The sequence below is a fragment of the Notamacropus eugenii genome, chromosome 3 (assembly GCF_028372415.1).
Source record: "Notamacropus eugenii isolate mMacEug1 chromosome 3, mMacEug1.pri_v2, whole genome shotgun sequence".
In the NCBI taxonomy this organism is placed as follows: domain Eukaryota; kingdom Metazoa; phylum Chordata; class Mammalia; order Diprotodontia; family Macropodidae; genus Notamacropus; species Notamacropus eugenii.
Genome location: NC_092874.1, coordinates 440,906,037 through 440,925,309, shown reverse-complemented (window position 1 = coordinate 440,925,309; position 19,273 = coordinate 440,906,037).

The following is a 19,273-nucleotide window of genomic DNA, read 5'->3' as shown; positions in this document are numbered from 1 at the left end:
AGAATATGGGGCAAACTGAAATCAGTCATGCTGTAATGCACATCCTTCTGGGGCCAAATAATCTAACTTCACATGAAACTACTTTCCCAATAAAATGGAATTGATTTGAGATTTATCTACCCACCCTCCCCCTGGTTTCTTTTTATTAGGAGTGCTAATGAACAGGGTAAGTTTCAAAGTATCTGAAACAAGAGTGAGAAGGAAGTGTACCAGGAAGTCTGGTTTTATGTTAGTGTGTGTGTGTGTGTGTTTGTGTGTGTGTGTGCATGTGTATGTATGTGTACATGCTTAAGCTTGATATAAATCAGGACCTAGTCTGGTGAAAAGTACCCAAGTCAACAAGTATTTATTAAGAATTACTGGGCACTAGGTACTGTGCTAAGGGCTCTGAGTAGAGACACAAGTGAAAAGAAAGACAAACCTGGCACCCAAGGAGTTTATATTTTAGTGGAGGAAGATAATACATAAATGGGACCTGAAAGGGATGGGGAGGGGGAAAGAGAAAGTAGCCAAGAAGGGATGAGAAAGTACAGAGAGTTAGGAATGGAGTCTGGAGAGGAATTCAGACTTGGCAGGTCAGGATACTTCCCTTAAAATGGAGGTTTCACTTTTCAAACAAGCAGAGGAAGGGACCACAGGAGTCTTTTAGTAGGTGCTCAAAACATGTGTGATGAATGAATGAATGAACATGGACAAGCTTGGCCTACTACCAAAATATAGGATAAGAAAGAGAATAGTATCATTTAAAAATTAAAAATTTAGGGTTTGCCAAGTAAGCACTTTTCATAAATTACTTCATTTGCTCCTTTCAACAGCCATGTGAAGGAGATGCTTTTATTATCCCCGTTTTATAGGTGATGAAAGTGAGACTCAGAGAGGGTAAGAGACTTGCCCAGGGCCACACAACTACCTGGTAAGTCTCAGGCAGTATTAGAATCTAAGTTCTGCTCTTCCCATGATTCCATCAGATCATCATGAGAAAAGCACTAGACTTAGATAAGCCAGAAGTTGTGGATTCAAGTTTTAACCCAGGACCATTGACAAAGCACTTGACCTCCCTAGGCTTCAGTTTTCCTCTTTGGGCAATGGAATGAATAATATTATTTGCACTGTCTGCACTTCAGAAGCATCAACTGTAATGACAATGCTTTGTAAATTGTAAACTCCAACATATATGTGAGCATCACAGAATGCAATAAGCATTTATCAAACGCCTTTTATGTACTTGCTGCTGTCCTAGGTGCTGAGATTAGAGAGATAAAAATGAAGACACTTACTACCCCACATTCTGGCAATATTAAGAAGAATGAATTCACGGTATCTTACAAGCTGCCAGAGGTCAGATAACCAGCTTCTCTCTAATAGAGAATTGCCTGCAAAGGTTCATCTAATCAATCAACAAATATTTATTAAATACCTGCTATGTTCAGGTGCTGTGCTAGTAATAAAAACAATTTGATATCTTTAATTATAAAAATGCTTTTTGATAATTTTTTCCCTTTGAAAAGTTGCTCCAGGTCATTTCCAGTGGTGCTTGTGTTTTTGAAAATGTCTCTACCATTCGAATGAGGTTTTTTCAGGTTTTTCTTTAAAAAAAAGAAAAGAAAAGAAAAGATCTGGCCTGACATTCAGCTCTCACATTGTGTGGATCATAAAAGAACTTTACCCTGGGAAATAGCCTGGTTCCAGGAACTTGTAAGAAGAGCTGAGGCTTGTCACCTCCAGGTCAATGATTGCAGTCTAGCTCAGAATTTTTTTTTTGGATCATCTGCCACTTGACCTATGGCCTACAGAGGAAAAAAAATAGTTGGGCTCTATCCATTCCAGCAGACAGGTATTCTCACAAAGGTCAAGATCTGGTTCATTGGATGGGGTGGAAAGGCCAAAAAATGAATGGATTTGGGGATCAATGGACTTTCCTCTTTAGCAATGGTGTTTCTAGGTCAAGGGTGCGCCAACAAAATATTGAGAAACCCATCCTGCCTTTTTTTGGCATTTGGATGGTGGTCAAAGAGACTTGGTTTCCAGAACACTAGGACCTGGTGGAGAAATGGCATAGAATATTTAACACATGGAAAGAAAAAGGAAGAGTAATTGAGAAGGAAATTTCTAGGTATTGATATTGTTTTTTTTTTTAATCTGAAAGCAAGGAAATTATAGCTGTGCACCAGAGGAGATTTTTGCCTTTTGGACGGAGGCAGTAGATTGCTGGAGGAGGCCTTTATTGTTGGTCTTTTTTTTTTTTGCTTCTCCAGGTAAACATTCTGTCCCTAGTGAATTTAGATACTGAATTAGGAGAAAAAGCCACTGAGTTCTGGGTCCAACACCTTCCAGGCCAGGAAAAATGTGGCGAAAAAAATCAGATTTATTCACTTGCAGTGTCAAAACAGCAGCTTTCAGTTGATGGATTGTAGGATCACATAGAGATGAGAGAAGCAGTGTGGTCTAAACCACTGTTTTAAACCATTCAATTTGATTCTCCCAATAGCCCTATAAAGTAAATAGCTTATTCTCATTTTACAGACAAGTAAACAAAGGCTCAGAGAGGTTGCGACTTGCCCAAAGTCACATAGCAATCAGTACTTGTATGACCGACAAGAGAATCTGAATATTTAGCAGTGAGTATTTTGCCTGCGGCAGATTGTTTTGACTATCACCAGTGATGGTGACTCTTCATCCTTCAATTCAAGGGTAGATTGCTTTGGAGAAAACCATTAAAATTATCTGGAGGCAAGTCTGGTGAAGAAAGTTGGAAATTAAATTCAATAATATCATTTAAGGTAAACAAAAAAGGCAAGTAAAACAACATGTAACTATAAGGAAATAAGATTGATTTTCTCGTATGGTTCGTTAACTGGCTCTGAAGATAATTCCCAGTGTAAGGTTGTGCTTTTTTCAGACATCAATGAATTTTCAGGTCATAAAAGGTCAAATTACAGAGATAATGAGATATAATGATCGTCTACCCATCTGAACTTGTGGAAGGAAGGTAAACCACTTTTCAGATCTGAATGGATCATTCTAAACCTTGTAAAGGATATGAAGGTTTGAGTGGCTTATTTGCTTATGAAAAGGCTAAATTTTCTCTAGCTATTCTTTTTCATAGAGAATTTTTAACGTTAAAAAAAATCTAGAGAACCCTTCTGAACCCCGGAGCTATTTGAGGGATTATTGGGCATATGGCCACTGCCTGATTGTGACCTAGATTGCAGAAATGCAGAATTGGGAAATATATCAGATGGCCTCCATAAGTTAGGGTGAGGTCTCTGTCTAAGGGGACCCAGTCCTGAACTAGGAAGAATTAAATAGGTTCACATTTTTTAGATGTGGAAGGGACATTTGTTGAAAGAAAATGCTAAGTTTCTGCTTTCCTACCCCAGGTTAGGAAGTGACAAGTTTTCAGGATCTTTCTTTTTGAAGGATGGTATCGATACCCTAACTCATACAAAAGAAATAACATTCTCTGCAAGAAGTGAGCTCACCTGAGCAATCTGTCTAGAATAAATGCCATACTTTGGGAGCACCCTATGGAAAGAGAAAGGATATTGAGGCACTACAGGTCTGGAGTTTTGGGTTACCTTGACCATATGTGAACACGTGTGTGCCTCACTACACTTAATGCTTTGAGTTTATGTCCACTCTCTATAGACTATATTTTGGGCAGAGTTCTCCAGGTTTATGGGAATTATATTTTGTAATTACCATTCTTGCTATGCCATTTGAGCAAAAGCCTTTTCTAAAACTTATTTGAATTTACTTGATTGATTGTTGAAAGAAAGCATGCCAGTGTCCAAAGAAAACCTACCCTAGAATTCTGGAATAGCAACCATCCTTTAGTGGATGTAAATCTGTCTGTATAAGTTGAGGAAGTGGACTGAGAGTGTTCTGTACAATGGAGGATTTCACATTATCATTTGCAAAAAGATGTCAGATCTTCCAATGAAGTCCCCTTCCCTCCTGTTTTAGTACATTTTGGGGAGCCATCTCTAGTCATCTTGATCTATGCCTGGCCACTGAACCTAGATGGTTCCTGAGGAGAAAGTGAGGCTGATAACCTTTCACAGCCCTCCCTCACTTTCACTCCAATTCACTTACAAGTCATGGGATCACCTTCCTGATGTCATGGTCCTCTTCAAGAATGAAGACCAAACATAAAGTACATTTCTATAGGCTTAGTAACTTCCTGTATGTTGTTCTCCCTCTTTGCATTAACCATAAGTACATATTCAGAATCATGTTATTAGGGGAGTCAGCAGTAGGCTGTCTGAAGCTGGGAAGAGGGTGAGACTTATGTGAGTCATATCAGAGAAGAAGCAGGGCTAATGTGCCTGCAGCAATAGGTTCTGGGATCCTAGAGGGCTCCAAGGGCTCTGAGTCCCCTGGCCTTTAGTAAGCAATCAATTGTCAGATGAATTCACAAGGGTTTGAGCAGGGCTACCAAGAGAATAGCCCAGTGAGAACATCCTCCTTTATCATCCTCCTCTATCTATGCCTGTAATACTGTGTGGAACAAATTAAGGAGCACTATTTTGTCAAGGGGGAATTAATTTGTAAACTCAGCCATTTAACCTGTTAGACTTGCAGATTAGAGCAGTGAGCAACATTTGGGAGCCTCAATGCTATGTTTTATTATGGTTCACTTTCTTGCAATAAATGTCCCTAATCTGTAATTTGCATGTATTTTCCTTTTGATTTACTTGATGTTTTCACTTGAGATGAAGATGAAGATCTTAATGAGGAAATGAGGCACTGGTTATATTTGTAGATGTCCTTGGAGCATAAATTCACAGTATGGGCTTAATCTGTGATCTATTTATGAGATATCATATGAAAATTTTTTGTGTTAAAATTTAACCCTTTACTAAATCTAGAGGAATCCAGGCTGGGGTAAGGGGAGCAGGTATTTGTTACACTGAGAATAAACTCTCTGCCCCCTCTTCTAACTTTTAGGAATGGGATCTATCTATCTATCCATCCATCCATCCATCCATCCATCCATCCATCCATCCATCTATCCATCTATCTATCTATCTATCCATCTCTATCTCATCATCATCATTCATTATAATCTCCATATCTCCATCTTTATGTAATTATAGAGAGGCAGTGTGATGGAGAGGAGGGTCAGCCTTAGAATCAGAAAGACCTGGGTTCCAGTCCTACATCTGACATATATACCTCTTAATGTCCTAGGCAACTCTCTAAGACTGTAAATTTAAAAATAAATTGTCAGAAAAAAACAAGGGGAAATTGGAGTTTAAGGAAAATGCTAAGTATCAGTTATTTATGATATAACAATGAAGAAATCATCACCCTTCTCTGAGCCTTAGTTTCTCCATAAAATGAAAGGATTGAATGAGATGATTTCTAAGATTCCTTCCAGTTTTAAACAGTCTATGAACCTGTGAGATCATCAGGCTTTCTGAGTTTTAATGTACACTTTTGAAGATTGTAAAGCATTCCAGACCCAAAGGAACAGGACTTTCTAGTAGTGGTATTTCAGGCATTGTAACAAGAAGTGGGAAGATAATTTGGGAAAGACTCTGTGCAGAATCTTTTGACTCATACTCTAAAGGCAAGTGCGTACTTGGAACACTGGCAAGGATGTTGGTTTAGAGGAGTTGAATGTAATGTCCAACTAAGAATCATATATCCATAGGATGTTATATCTTGGAAGAAACTTTAGCCTAACTCCTAATTTTATAGATGAAGAAGTTAAATTGGTCATGAGGTTTCACCTAGAGTCACAAAATATTAGAACTGGAAGAAAACCTAGGAGAAAACTTACTTCATCCAATATCCCCATATTACTGTTAGGGAAACTGAGGCCTAGAGAGGTAAAATTATAGAATCATAGCATTCAGAAGTGGAAGACAACTTTGAGGTCATCTAGTCCAATATTCTTGTCTTACAGATAAGGAAACTGAGTCCTAGAGAATTTACACAACTTGCCCAAATTAACATACCTAATTAGTAGCACAGCCTGACTAAAATAGGTTTCCTGACCCTTAGTCCAGGACCAAGCCATAACTCATCTTGTGACTATATAATGTCTCTCCCAGAATTAAGAAAATGAACTTGAGAAGAGAAAATAATTTAATTTCATGAGTTATTGGTAAGTTAATTCTTGTAGTAAGATTTAGTAAAGCCATCGTCCCACCTCTCCCCAAGTCCCAAATAACTGCTTACTTATGTGAAGCTTGTATGAGACATAGCATAGGGCACACACACCACCTGCTGGCCACTCGTGTTTTCTAACTCTAGTAATATTTTTAATCCAGTCAAAGTAATTCCATTTAATTCAGTTCTACAAGATTCTATTTATGCCTACTATGTGCCTAGCACTGTGGAGATACCCAAGAAAGGTGCTATCCTCACTGAGTTTATAGTTTTGTTAGACAGACAAAACATGTTCCCAGTGAAAAAGTTATGTACATTTTCACTTAATCACCAACCTCCATTTCTTTGTTTTCAGTTTCAACAAAGAGCTCTACAAGAAGTTGTGCAAATTATCAATCCATCCAAAGCACTTATTAAATGTTTACTACAGGCTGGGCACTGTGCTAGGTACTGGGGAGAAAAGATAAGTGGGGGATAAAAGATATGGGGGATAAAAACAATATGTACACACAAAGGTGTATACAAAGTAATGACATCATTAGAGACATGTATGACCAGAAAAGAAGGGGAAATGGTCATGTGGCGAGAGTAAGAGATTATTGATGGATGGCCTTGGGGAACTATTGATATCCATACAATGCCAAGAGAACAAATTCAAGGGAGTCCTCTAGCACATTGGATGCAAGCCCAATTAAAGAGTGGCAGAAGATATAGAAAAGAGTCTCATAGGTGGACAGGGAAAAATGGGTTGATGTCATCTTCATGGACTGAAGGAATTACCCCCATTGAAAAGATAACAGACTTTTCAAAATACTAGTGCGTAATGAAGGGGAGATTGGATTAAAGCTGTTACCTGATTTTCATTTGAGGTTCGAATGATTTACTTTTGCTCTGTTCCCTCAAAGCAGGTTATTTCAGAAATGGGAAAAAAAAAATGTTCTCCCATTCTTACTCTACCACCAGTGGTGCGAAACATTTTGAATTTTGTGATGTTTATTATTTAGATCCTCTTTTTACCGGAGAGACCTAGAGGCAATTTAAAAATCCCTGTAACCAGGCTAAATCATGGGTATTCCTGCCCTGAGGATTAACATCTCAAATCTTTCTGATGGATGCAGATGTACATAACCTGTGCTTTGGTGTGGTATAGGTAAGTTCCTAGATATCAAGTGCTGTGGATTTTATATCTTTGGGTGTGCCTTATTATTACCTAGTGAGAAGGTTGAAATGAAGGCAAACTGAGATACAAAATTTTGAGCACTGTAAGTTTATTAATAAAGCATGGATTAATTAATTAAGTGGGTCAATGGATACCTCAACTATGCCGAAAACATTGAATGAAGGCTGACAGGGTCTTTTATAACAATTAACAAGATGAGAGAATGAAATCTCGAACAAAATAGGTGTCTTCTTCTGATTGACCATGACAGTCAGAATTGAGATTATATCAATCGGACCTCCCCTTTTGAAATCTTCCTTAACCAGAGCCAAGTCATGTAATTAAAAACACAAGATCAAGGTTCTCAGGCTATGGGAGTAGTCTTCAGGGGATGGGAGTTTCTGTAGTAATTTAAGTGGATGAGATTCTAGTTTAATTTTTAATTTTTAGTTTAATCAAGTTTCTCTGGAAAGTGGGTGTTTAACAAAGGTGGAAGGGCAGCTAAGTGGAACAATGGCTAGAGCTCTGGGCTTGGAGTCTGCCTGAGTTCAAATCTGACCTCAGACATTTGCTATGTGATTTAACCCTGGTCAAGTCATTTAACCCTGTTTGCCTCAGTTTCTTCATCTGTAAAATGAGCTGAAGAGGGAAATAACAAACCACTCCAGGATCTTTGCCAGGAAAATCCCAAATGGGGTCAGAAGAGATAAACATGACTGAAGGACAAAATTACAAGGCAAAAGTTTGATCTTTGTACAAGTTTCATGGGGGATGTGGGTGATTGGTGAGATTGCAAGAGTGGAGAAATAGGATAAGAATTGTGAGACAAGCGATCTGAGTGAGGTTACCTGACTGAAACTTATAACAAAGTAGAATATTAAATCTAGCTTGGTTAAGCCTTAAAAAGAGAATTAAAATCAATTTTCAATTTTACGTAGTACTCTGTTTTGAACATGTTATCCTTCAATAAATGTTTGTTGAGTGAGTATCCTGATGAATGAATGAATGAATTTCCCAACTGTCATTCAAACATAACTGTAAGTCTTGGAAACAGAGGAAGGTAGACAAGTTATCTTCTTTGTGTTGATGGTTGCACAGAGATTGGAGTCGGACAGATCAATGGTTAGATGATTGTGCTTGTCCGTTGCCGAAGAAGACCATGCCATCAGAGAAATGATGGCATGACTTACACTTGACTTTGTTTTGAGTGAGGGAGGGCTGTGCAGGTCATCAGCCTCACTTCTCCTCCAGAGCCATCTGAATCCAGTGACCAGATATTCATCAGGATGACTGGAGATGACCCAGGATGCACTGGGAGACTGAATCTCATGCACGTATTAAGTCCTGGGATAAAATGATAAGAAATAAAATAGATCAGACATTGTGGTGGGGGTGATGGGGAAACAATCTGTTTTCTTTCCACAGACTGTGTCTATTTCTAAATATGTCTCTCCCCTACCCCTTCATTCCTGTCTACTACCCTCACCCTTGACATTTCTATATCTTACTGGAAATGAATAGCTTTCTTGTTTTTGTTGGTCATTTGAACTCTTCATGGCCCCATTTGGGTCCTGGCATAGATACTGGAGTGGTTTGCCATTTCCTTCTACAGCTCATTTATGGATGAGGAATTGAGGCAAATAGAGCTAAGTGACTTGCCCGGAGTCACACAGCCAGTAAGTGTCTGAAGCCAGATTTGAACTCAAGGAAAAGAGTCTTCCTGATTCCAGGCCCAGTGCTCTCTATTCATTGTGCTACCTAGCTGCCCCACAATTCTTTGCTAATTGGTGCCTATCTGCCTGCGCCACAGTAGGTATGAAACTAAAAGAGACCTTACCCTTCCTTAAATATCTGTTCCTTTGCTTAAACTCCTTATTTTGTGGGACAATCAAGTTTTGTGAGAGGAGGTTCTCTGAGCGTATGACAGAATCAGGAAGGCTGGGTCTAGCAGGGGTGGAGAATCTGCAGCCTCAGGTCATATGTGACCCTCTAGGTTCTCAAGTGAGGCCTTTTGACTGAATCCAAACATCACAGAAAAAATTCCCCTAATAAAAGGATTTGTTCTATAAAACTACAAAAGGCCACACTTGAGGACCCAGAGGGCCACATGTGTCCTCAAGGCTGCAGGTTCCCCACCCATGGTCTCTAGAGGATGCCCCTTTCATGATTGTTGAATCCATTTTGCTGCCAAAGCTTCGAGATAATCTCATCCAAGTCTTGGGCTCCCCCTTATGGCTAAGTAGGGGATGAAGCCTGTCTCTCTGGAGGTTTAGTTTCATGTTTTTCAGAGAGATAGCTATGATCCTAATGTATCCTCTCCAGGCCCTTCATTGTCTCCTGTTGTCACAAAGAGTCTCATTTCAGTTGCTTTTTTCCTTTGTGAATTCTAACGTGCTTCATCAAATGTTTATTGATTTTAGCAACATTGTCTAGTTTCCTTCTTCTGTGGAAATCTCTACGTCTCCAGAAGCTACTGTAACCGCGGCAGGAGCAAACTGACTGGGACAGACACTGGAAGCAATATGGCGCATTAGAAAGGGTGCTTCTGTCAGTGGACCTGGGTTCAAATCCCAGCAAAGGGCAATAGCTTAACATTTGTGGCCTTCAGTTTCCTCATCTATATGAAGCTGCAAGTGATACAAGCAAACTAGGCAGGCTGAACTCTCCGTCAGTCATTCATTAAGCCAGTGGAACTCTTGAGCATTGCAGGTACAGCTTGCTTCCCTAGAGGCACATTCTGTTTCAGGGGAATGTCTTTCCCCTTCCAGGCAATTCACTCTCCCTCACCTCTCAGGGAATGGATTTTTTTTCAAAGCTTGGCATGGCTAATAAGAAAGCAATGGAAAGGAAGGAAATTACTTGACTTTACTCTTTTGCAGACTCTCATTATTACCAGTTTGTAATTTTATTTTTAGGGGCGTCTGAATTATGAATTCTTTGCCTGTTCTCTCCTCTTTGTCCAGCTGCTCTAAATTAGCTCCAGGTACTTGGGTTAGCATTTCTGCGGTCCAATAGAGTTTTGTGGTAGGTGAACAAAATTTGGATGAAAAGTACAGATAAGTAACTAACAAGCTTGCATTTTTCCAACTAAGTGAAAAAAGGATAAGCAGATTTTCTAGGAGGTGGAAGGGGTTTCAGGATCATCCCTACTCCTCAGTCAACTCTCACCACTCAAGGTAGAGATGGCTGTTCCTGGACCTCTCACTATGTTGTTATCTTAGCACAGGAACAGTTCAGATTTTTTGACAGATCTTCCTGCCTAATTTTTCAGAAACTACCCACTCTCCATGCTTCCGCACTCATGTCTCTTCATTCTGCTTGATGGACTTTTTTTCTTACCCACAATCCCCTTTTGCAAAGGGAAGTTAAGTTTACTCTGCCAGCAGCAGCGAGTCCCCCCTCCCAAGTCTCTTAACCACTGTGAGCATGGCCAAAAGGATGATTATATTCAAAATGATCACTTCCCAGCTGTAAATTGATGTCTCTGTGATCCTTTGAACATGGGCTGATACTTCACCAAATTGGGAAGTGGGCACAATAGGTCAGGAAATTCTTTATCTAGTATCTCATAATTTCCTCCTCATTCCTACCACCCCCCAGTCCATTTTGTTCAACCTATTATCATCAATATTAACTAAAACTGTTGATGAGGGGGGAAAAGCAGCCAAAGAGAAAGAGACATTACAGAGAGGCAAAATGAAGGGAGGGTGGGTGGGGTTAAAATATTCACGTGGAAGAAGAGGGGAAGGAGAGAAAATCTGCTTTTAATTATTCATTGTCTGAAATGTTCATTTCTCACCATCAGTCCATCTGGTCACCCATTTCAGGGAAAAAATTACCCAACAAAACAAAACACTACATCTTGGCTGCATACCAAACAAAATGTTTTCTATTAAAATTTCTTTGTGATTGGTGTCTTTTGTTTTTACATCACATTAATTTCCAAATATTTCTTCTTTACTCTTACCTAGAAAGTATTCCAATGTAATAAAGATGAAAAAGGAAAAAGAAAGAAGTATCTCAGTAAAACCAAACATCACATTGACTGTGTCTGACAGTATATGCAATATTCCGCAACCATAGTCCACATTTGCAATAAAGGAAGGGAGGGGAATTTTCTCAATTTTTTTTTCAGGTCCAAGCTTGGTCCTAATAATTCCCCAATGTTCAGTTTCATTTTACTATTCTTTCCATTTTTTCTGGTTTTTACTTTCTCAACTCTATATTAGTCTACATAAATTTTCCCATATTTCTTTGAGATCTTCATATTCTTCATTGATCTATATTTTATATATAATATTTTATCTAGTCATTTCTTGATCAATCATTGGTTATTGACTTTGTTGCCAGGTTTTGCTACTTTCCCCCAAAATGCTACATTGAATTTGGAACTATGCCCCTACAGTTACCAAAGTAGCTATATACCCAGCCATACCACTATAGCCCAAAGAGATCAAAGAAAAAGGAAAAGGAACTATATGCACAAAAATATTTAGAGCAATGTTTTTACTGGTAGCCAAAAACTGGAAACTAACGAGATGTCTTTCTATTGGGGAATGGTTAAACAGACTGGAGGAAATGAATATAATACAATATTTTTTGTACCATAAGAAATGATGAAATGGACAGTTTCACAGGAAATTGGGATGACCTCTATGAATTGATGCAGAGCAAAGTGAGTAGAATTGGGAAAAACAATTTATACAATGATAACCAGGCTACAAAAGAAATGTATAAGTAATAAACACAATGGCAAACTATGAATCCAAAAGAATGAAGATGAGACATGGCACTTACCTCTTGAGAGAGAAAAGATGAACTTAAAATGAAGACAGAGATATACATTTTCAGACATAGTCAATGTGGGAATTTGTTTTGCTATAAACTAGGTAGCTACGAATTTAAGGCTTTATTTTTATCTTATTTTAAAAGTTTGTTCAATGGGGATAGGACAGATTACTTTTCATGTATATTTATTCTGGTAACCCAAATAATTTGCTGTTATTGTGTCACTCTTAATTAAAACTCAAGGACTAAACCACACTGCCAAAGAGGAAAGGTAAAAATATACTGCTTCATCCTCCTACTAAAAAAAGTATTTCAATGTACTACCTTGATTGGATAAAACTACTATTGATACCACTTTACTTTGGAATTAATTAGGAATAACTATTGAAGAAAATAATGGATTTAAAGTGGACACCATTTGTGTTTTTAAATCATTGTATGGCTAAGACTTACATACTGTGCAATAAAATAAAAAAGGAAAGAAAAGTTATAAAAATGAACATTTGGGGGGTATATGACCTTTCTGTCACACAGAATTGTTCCAAGAAAGGAGCCCTGTGAAAAGTCAGCATGATTGGGGGAAATAACACTGACCCAGGGTTTGAACCTGCTTCTGGGTGCCCATGATTTAAACCTCTCTGAGTCTCAGTTTCTTCATCAATAAAATAGGTATAACAATATCCTAATATCTACACCCTATCCCTACCCCTGGTTGCTGAAAGACTCAAATAAAATAATCTGTCTTTAACATACTGCAAATCTTAAAATGTCAACTATTTGCCAGGTCACCAGTTCCATGATTATATGTATAGTCGAGGGCTGTATGTTGTACAGGTCTGTCCAGGTATTAGGCCTTTTAATAGCTTCTTTTTAAAGGGCCAGTGAGCCCTATTAACTCTGAGAACAGCCTTAGGGTCTGAGGAGGACCTTAACTGTAGTTAGATCCTCTACATTTTTGGAAAGCAGCTTCAGCCATAAGTGGCCTGAGGGCCAAATGTTGTGCAGCCCTGGTATGTGTATATATACACATACATATATGTACACACATAGGTCCATATATTTGTATACACACATGAATATATGTATATAGATAGATAAACATACAATTAAAGGTGACAATCTTGTGAAAATCACTTCAACAGTAAATATCTAGTTTTGTATTCATTTAGTAGTTTGACATTTCTAAACCCATGAAGAAATGAAGGCTGATGAACCTTTCTGCCTTTCAGATCAGCACGTTTTTAATTCATTTTCCCAACATGAGGGTGAGATCCAACACACAGGCGGGATGCTAGCTAGTTCCTTATGACTCAACCAAGAAAGAAATAGTCAAAACATGGTTTTTACATAATGTTTAGAAATAAGCATCTGAGAAGTGGGGAAACATGCCGTGTTGATTAACCAAGCTACATCATTAAGTCATGGCATTATCACCATCTGCTAACTGGGGACAAGTCTAAAGTGAGTCACCAAGCATTGCACGCCTCATAGAGACTGGCTCTATAGACAATTCCCAGTCCCCTGGGTGTAATGAAAAGTCTGTGCTACTTGCATGGGTCTAGGACAGTTCAAGAGAGCTCAAGTTCCCCCAGTGATATTCCAGTCATTCTCAAGTACCAAAAAATCAATTTCCTTAGTGCTTTGGTCAGTTCTGTTTATTTTTCAAGGATATTAAATGACTTGGATTACTGTAATATTAGTTCTAAATTCACCAAGGCAAGACACTTGCTATGTGAGATAGCCCTTGAGTCACATTCTCATCCCATATTCAATATCTATTTGACAGCTGAAGAAGGAAGAAGCTAAAGGGGCAATATTAGGGATAGAAGGCAAAATTAGGGACATGTAATAGATAGGAAGAGTGTTCACAAAGGAAAGAAACTGGGCAGACATGAGGATTGAGGATTTGGGGTTTCAAATATCCACAACTCACTGCCAACAAATCATGGGTTCAACAATCTCCTCTCAGATCTAACATGAATCCTCCAATATTTTTCCTCTTCCTGTTGTTGGCAGATACCTGGAGCCAAGATATGTCTTCCTTTCTGAAAGGTTGATGAGAAATCTTCTTTGGTTGGAGATAATCAGTTATGAGGTGTTGAAGTGAGAGTAGCTAATGGAGGCTTTCATCCTGGGTTCACTGAATTAAAAAAAGAATTGAAAGGAGGAGAATGTTCAAGAGAAATATACTCATCTGTCCAAGAAACTCTGCACTAGTAATAAATCTCTTTTAATAACTGGGTCTTTCACAGTTTTCATGAAATTCTCCATCCTCTCTAGACCATATCTCCTACGGAAGTAGACTGTATCCTGTATATATGTATAATGGAAAGAAAGTCCCATGAAGACTGTCACTGACTCAGAGAGAAAATATGACTCCAAATCTAGAACTTTTTCCAGAACAATTGGTTTGAAAAGTCTGTGCTTTATTCATTGCCTCTGAAAGGAAATGAGAAAAATGCAGTTGTTAAAGAGAATCAGTAACCATAGTTCATTTGATGTTGTAAGTACCATTGGCTCCTGACAGAGACTTAAAGCTTTTATAGTAAAGCATTATATTCAATGAATATCAGCTGCCCTAGGAAAATAACTTATCTATGATTATTATTATTATTTTTTTTACTAATTCTAGTACAAGAGGGGGAATTAGTTACCACACTACATGATTTCCTTCAACCAGCTTGAATTGATTGATCAGGCATTAAAATGTTAATAATATACTATTGGGGCAACTAGGTGACACAGTGGATAGAGTGATGGGCCTGGAGTCAGGAAGATCTGAATTCAAATTTGGCCTCACACACGACTAATTGTATGACCCTGGGCAAGTCATTTAACCCTGTTTGCATCTGTTTCCTCACCTGAAATAACCTGGAGAAGGAAAAGGCAAACCACTCTAGTATCTTTGCCAAGAAAAATTCAAATTAGATCATAAAGAGTCAGACACAACTGAAATGACTGAACAACAAAAAAATGCTAACACTTTTTTTATCCTTTTAATGAGTAAGAACACTTTTCTTTAATGCAACGGGCACAGCCTTGAGGATCCTTAAAGAGTTATGCTGGCCAACCTTGCAGAGTAATGCAGATCAAAGGCAGCTGTATGGAAAACACCCCACTTCTATATGAGAGGAGAGAGGGGATTTTCTTTCTTCCTCCCCACATCCTTCATGATGTCTAATGGTAGAGCTATTCCTCCAGTTAGAGACAATGTATCCATTAGAATGTATATACACACGCTATTGAAAAAGAGACCTAGGAAGCAACATTGTAGCAGTTTTAAGGACCGATACCTTAGACAGCAAAGATAAGACTTGCTTACAGGCTTATGATTGAGTTCGCTCTGGCTAGCTTGGGACTCAAGCAGCAGAGAAGTACAGGCCCTAGGAACCCAGTTGAGTGATCTACCCAGCACAGATTCTGTGTTGGTGGAGTGAAGTGGGACTGGGACATGAAACTTGAGGCCTCCACGAGGATAGAAAGAATATTGAGACTCAATACAGGAGGCATGAGCTGCCTTGACCATGTGTGTTCTCTATGTGCTTCACTACCAAATTTTTTGCCCAGTCTTCCCACAGAAGGATGGTGTGTCTATTTGTGGGAGAGTGAACCTCCATTTTGTGGGGGAAGTGTTTTACTAAATGCCTTTGTTTTGAGTTATTAATGTAAAGTACGTGGGGGGGGGCGTGATCTATAATTTTAGTATTGTAGATTCACTCTCATTAGAATCTGAGAATAGTGACCATCCTGTGGGGACTCCACCTCTCTTTGAAAGTACAAGTTGGAGGGAGTAGCCCAGAGGAGACATTACGCAAGAAAAGATTTCATGTGACTTTATTCTACTTTCCCTCCTGATCTTTGCATGAGAAAGATCTGTATTTCCTGTTTCACAAAAATTTTCTCCCCTCAAATGGCCTTTTCTTCAGCTGGAAAGAGACAAATTATGACCTTCTTATGAGCATCCATATTTATAGTCCCTCTAACTGTCCTTTCCCAGTTAGGCAATTTTCTTAAGCCACTCAAATCCTCTACTTCCTTTCCAAACCTTTGAAGTTCAAACAAGTATAAAGCAAATTCACACTAAAATGTATAAGGTTATTCTTTAGCCATTCTAGTAGGCTCTGCTGGGAAGTCAGAAAATCTGCTTTTTAAAAGGATCGCACATTTTTAGAGACTATATATGTTAAAATATATACATATATGCACACATACTTACAGAGAAGTTTTTAAATAGAAATAGAGATTTCCTTACATCCTGTCAAAACCTGTTCCTGGGAAATGAACTATCATTGTAGATTCCTGAGAATTTAGATCAATGTTACTGCTCCCTGTAGGATTTGTGTTTTATTATTATTTGTATTATATCTAACTGTAGGTAGAAAACCTTAACCCCTGTTAAAGAAATTGGTTTGTGAGCAGATGAGGGTATAGTGAGATTGTTGATAAATATTCAGTTGCTTCCTTTCTGTTAATGATTAGTGATTACATTTTAATTTAATCAGTAATTACATTGTAATTACATTTGTAATTACATTTGACTTCCAGTTCTGCTGCTTACTATGTGACCTTGGAGAAGTCATTTCCCCCTTCTTGGGTCTCAGCTTCCTTATCTGTAAAATGGTGGGTTTGGATTAGATGATCCCTATAGTGCTATAATCAATTATAAATTTAGAGTCAGAAGGGATCTTAGTGGTCATTTAATCTAAACTCTCTCATTTTATAGATAAGAAAACTGAAGTCCAGAAAGGTTTTGAAACATGCTCAAGGTCCCACAGGGCTGAACAGTTTCAGAGGTCACACACATAGGTCACACAATGGCAGAATCAGCATTTGAATCCTGGTCTTCTGATGTGAAACCCAGTGATGTTTTTTCCCCACTGAAAACCCAATGATCCCTTTTGCCCTGACATCCAGTGATTTCATGAAATGCAACATCCCTTTGCTTATTCATTTGTTTCCCAATAACCTCTTCCAAGAATACAGGCAGTTCCTCCTAGCTCCTTGGAGAGTAATCTCATTAAGGATTTCCTAGGACATTGCCTCTTTCTCTAATATATTATAAGAGAGGAGGAATTAAAATGTGCTTACATTTGTAGAGTTCTTCATGGCTGGCACTAAGTGCTTTTACATACCCATCCAATGGATCTTGTGAAGTATGTATTAATGTTCCCTCTCCTTTTGGGGGGAGCAGAGTGAGAAAAGTGGCCAAGAAATATGTACCAATTGTATGAATACATGCTTATTGATTAATTTATTAATGTTTCCAGCACCCACGGTGTTCCAGGCTTTCTGCTAAGGAATGTATAGGCAAAAAGACAGTCTCTGCTCTGAAGGTCACATGTCATTATATTTTGGGTTTGAGTTTTTGTTCTTTGATGTGAAATTGATCTCTTCTTGGGCATAAAAATCAGAATCGTGTCATCTGCATGCATGTCATCAACTTTGATGATCTGATTTTTACTATGGATTATTTGGGCTCATTTTTATGGACCTACAAGCTCCTAGGCTGTATCTTCTTTCTCACTCCAATCAGTCAGCATTAGCTAGATGATGGAAATGTATTTCTATTTGTTTGTGCTGGGAAAACAATGGGTTGCCATGGCCAAAGAGTTTATTATGTGGAGACAGTTACTTTGAGAATGACCCTTTCTGTCCTTAGCTCAGCTAATCATTGGGTTGCAGACATACCCTGATAGCTTTTCCTGCTTAGTAGAACCTGCCACAATTTTCATAGTGTTACCTTCACTAACAGATTCATTGAAAGGCAGTGTGGTGTGGTGGTAAAGACGCTCGACTTGGAGTCAGAAAATCTGATTTTGTATTCTGGCCCTTATAACTTAGTAGATGTGAAAATGAATAGGTAACTGGAGCTCTCTGAGCCTCAGTTTTATCATCTATAAAATGGGGATGAGAATTCGTGTACTACTTAACTCATAGGGTTGTTGCAAGGAAAGTCCTTTGTAAATTTTTGACAAAGAGGTTGGGGAGTTGGAAGGACTGCTGATCCAGGAGGGGCTAAGCCAGAACTGATTGTACATTCCAAAGGTTTGAGGTCATAGATTGTGTCTTCCTTTCTTCTGTGGCAGCTTTCAAGAGAGGAGGATTATTATGAGTGACAAGTGGAGAAAGGTTAGATAACTACTCACTGTCCTCTGCCATTGAGTCACCATATGCTCTGAGGCATAATGGTGGTTTCTTTGCTGTTTATTCTTTTCTGAATTTAGGTGAATGAGTATCTGAAGATGGAACTAACCAAATTATAACCTTGAAAGGTCACAGGAGTCATCAGGGGTCCCCTCAGCAACCAAAATAAGTAGCAGAGATTGTTAGCGTCTATAGTAAGTCCCAAGAGAAGTCAGCTTAGCTGAGTAAGAACACTGCTATCACCTCTAGAAGGACAGCAGGACTTCTTCAAAGGGAGAAAGGAACTCCCAAAGGTGGAGTTAGTTACAAATGCCTGTTGGCTACACATGTTCATCAGAGCATTGACTCCCTCTCTACCTTTGTGCTTTAAGTTTGCATCACCACTCTACAAGGACCAAGTGAATACAGAGAGAAGAATGAATCCTTCCTCCCCCCCATCAGGTTTAGGCAACATGTTTCTGTAACTTCTGTCTTTGCTATACTTTTGGAGCAAATATCTTTTTGTAAAAGTTTATTCATAAAAACCGGTTGTTAGATATTGGGGGAGAGGGGAGACTACAATGGATGAAGGCTCCTGAGCAGTAGTATTCAAAGTCACAAACCCTGAGGATTACCCCTAGATCCCTGAAGGGAAGAGTAGTCAACCATCTTCTGAGGATTCAACCTACCAGGGAGAGTGGGAGCTGGCATACCAAAGATACATTTATTTAAATGGTTTTTGAATTGGCCGATTAGCCAACTAATTACTTTTGAATTTTCCAGCATTTGAAATTAACTTTTTGATCAATTCCCTGACCTCCCCTCTCTCCTACCCTACACACTATTAATATGAATATTTGGGAGATAGTTATATACCTCGGGAGTTTTCATTACAGTTAGTCAAAAAGCATTCTTAAAAAGCGTTTATTATGTGTTGGGTACCGTGTTAAGTGCTAGGGATATAAAGACCAGCAAAAAGAGTCCCAGCAGGCTAACAGTTATTTAAAAAATAAAATGTGAAATAATACAAAAATGTCAATTTCACTTCTGGTCATTCAGGATATAAAGAAAGCCAAATGCAGA